Source organism: Myotis brandtii, unplaced genomic scaffold, assembly GCF_000412655.1.
Source record: "Myotis brandtii unplaced genomic scaffold, ASM41265v1 scaffold199, whole genome shotgun sequence".
In the NCBI taxonomy this organism is placed as follows: Eukaryota; Metazoa; Chordata; class Mammalia; order Chiroptera; family Vespertilionidae; genus Myotis; species Myotis brandtii.
The window spans coordinates 2,543,447-2,546,467 of record NW_005357414.1 but is presented as its reverse complement, the minus strand read 5'-3'; the positions used below and the strand labels follow the sequence as shown (position 1 = coordinate 2,546,467).

The 3,021-nt window shown below is 41.9% G+C and overlaps 1 pseudogene; it reads right to left on the bottom strand.

Moving 5' to 3' along the window:
• Positions 1 to 1,690: 1,690 nt before the first annotated feature.
• Positions 1,691 to 2,321, bottom strand: LOC102241429 (annotated as a pseudogene).
• Between the last annotated feature and the right edge of the window lie 700 nt (positions 2,322 to 3,021).

Here is a 3,021-nt window from a genome sequence, read left to right as displayed (position 1 = left end):
CAAATGGCAAGTTTTCATTCTTTTTTTATGGCTGAATAATATTCCATTGTGTACATATAGCATTTCCTTCTTTAATCTCTTATTTTTTGGCCTTTGTCTTCACTCTACAAGACATATTCTAAAATTAACTGTTCTTGGCTTACAAACCACATATCTAATAAGGGGTTAATATCCAAAATATATAAGGAACTCACATACTTAATAGCAAAAAAAGAAATAACCCAGTTTAACCCGGCTGGGGTGACTCAGTGGTTGAGCATCGTGCCAGGCACCAAGAGGTCGCTGGTTTGATTCCTGGTAAGGCACATGGCTGGTTTGTGGGCTCAATCCCCAGTGGGACAGTGCAGGAGGCAGCTGATTGATGTTTCTCTTTCATCAATGTTTCTATCTCTCTCCCTCTCCCCTCCTCTCTCTCTAAAATCAATAAAAATATTTTTTAAAAAGGAAAGAAAAGAAATAACCTAGTTTAAAAATGGACAGATTTCCAGTCGAAATGCAGGTATAGGTAAATGTGGTACTTACATCCTCCCACAACCACACCAGAATTCAACTAAAGTACAGAACAACCATCATTCAGAACCGCCTGAAAGCTGGCGGAATGGATGTCCTGCAACTAGAGAAGTAAAGAAGAAAGCATGTTGAGACTAATAGGGGGGTGGAGGTGCCAGGAGGTGTTAGGAGACCCAGACACATACAGGGGAGGAACTGGATTGTTTGACAGCGGGGCAGGAACTCCGGGGTGGCCTCCTACCAGATGGAGGTGCTCGCAGGGGTCATTGTTCCTATGCTGAGTCCTCCCCTGTCCCAGGGCTGACAGGAAACCATATCTAAGTCCTCATAAACCTGGAGCACACTGTTTGCCCTACCCTGGTGTTTCCCTGAGATCCTGCCTCATCTAATTTGCAGCCCCACCCAAGCTGTTTGCAGCAGCTTTTCCATATGAATTAACTATTTTTAACTACGTTTAATAAAATTATACTGTAACAGTATATGTAAGTAGTCATATGTGGTAAAAGTTAGAAAATTTAGTAATTATAGGAAAAAAAAGATTCCCCAAATGATTAATCCTAGAAGACTAGAGTGCAATGATCTGCTTTATTTGACAAAGATGTTAAATACTGCTTCGAAGCTTTGCAAATTTAATGACCATAAAAAAATGGACCTTAACTTTCTTCAACTTGTGCAAAGTTTGTTTGCCTGGCAGACCAGTGAACTGTAGGGCATAGGAAGTAAGTGTAAGTTTAGTTCCGTTGTTTAGGGGTTGCATGACTTCATTCCTGCTCACCCAGGTAACTTGGCAGACATGGTAACTTGGAATAGTTCTTGCAAAGCTGTTTGATGGCAATGGGGTGGGCAAGGAACTCTGAGGCCAAATAATCTTTTTCTTTAAAAAAAATTTTTTTAATTGATTTCAGAGAGGAAGGGAAAGGGAGAGAAAGATACAAACATCAATGATGAGAGAGAATCATTGATCGACTGCCTCTTGCATACTCCCTACTAAGAATTCATCCCATAACCTGGGCATGTGCCCTTGACTGGAATCGAACCCGGGATCCTTCAGTCCACAGGCTGACACTCTATCCACTGAGCAAAACAAGCTAGGGCAAGAATCTTTTTCTTGCACTTGGTGTGTTAACTAATTCTTCAAGCGCTCACTGTTTTTGCCCTCAGAACTTTGCAGTCAGTTGCTTTACTCTCTGCTGTAATGTGGATGCTGGGCCTGTGGGTTAGGGATTGTCTCTTCTTTTCTCTGTGCCTGGTCATGACTATGAGGCAACAATACACTTTTGTGGCATGAAGTGGCACCTGAATCTTGTACCTTAGCAAGCCCAGAGTCTTATTTTTCTCTGCTCTGATATTCTTTGTGTGCAGCCCAAGAGGCCACCGCACTTCCCATCCACCCACTTTGCTTAGTACTTTGGTACTTGGGAATCAAGCTGTGGGAGTAACTTTCTATCTGGCTTATGCCTGAAATGAAACAGGTGATGCTGGGAGTTTTAGAACATTTAGAATCTGAATCCACATCCTTCTTTTCTGTGTAGTATGCAATCCAGTTTATCTTCTTACTCAAAATGGTGTTAACAACTTCACTGTAAGTACTTTTTGAAAGCTTAGATCAAGGACAATTCGGGCTTGCAATCAAATGGTATTTTTCAAAGCAGTCTTTATGGCCCCTTACTGATATGGTGTGCAAGAGATTAGATTGGTACTCTCAATATTCAGCTCAAAACAAACGTGGCAGAAGGAGAGTGTTTCTTTGCCTGTTACCAGTTGACAAACACTGCAAATGTTGTCATCACAAACTGTTCCTCTTTATTCATAGTGCCTGTCCAGCTCAGCGCACCACTGCAGCCATTCTGTGCATTTGGGCTCCTGCAGTATGTCTTTGTTTTAAATAAATAGCAGTTGAACATTGTTGTACACCCCTGAGTGGTTGGGAAGTCTTATTATGAAAAATGACAGAGTAGAATAGAGTCTGTGTTTATAGCTACAGTGGATGAATCAAAGGAAGAAGATAGGATTGGATTAACATCATTAAAGTATCCCTAACAAAAGCAGAAAAGTTCAGACAGTTATAAAATTAAGTTAGCTCAGCAAATTGGCTCAGAGTTTGAGCGTCGACCCATGAACCAAAAGTTCACTGGTTCAAATCCCAATCAGGACACATGCCTGGGTTGTGGGCTCGATCCCCAGTAGGGGCCATGCAGGAGGCAGCTGATCAATGTTTCTCTCTCATTGATGTTTATCTCTCTCTCCCTTTTGCTTCCTCTCTCTCTAAGTCAATAAGAACATATTTTAAAATTATGTTAAGTTCAGACATAAAATTATATTAAGATAGACTTCAGCTATAAAGAAGTGAAGAGGTTGACAAGTCCTCTCCTCAAAACACAGCTATGAGCCCTGACCGGTTTGGCTCAGTGGATAGAGCATCGGCCTGCGGACTGAAAGGTCCCAGGTTCGATTCCGGTCAAGGGCATGTGCCTTGGTTGCGGGCACATCCCCAGTAGGAGGTGTGCAGGA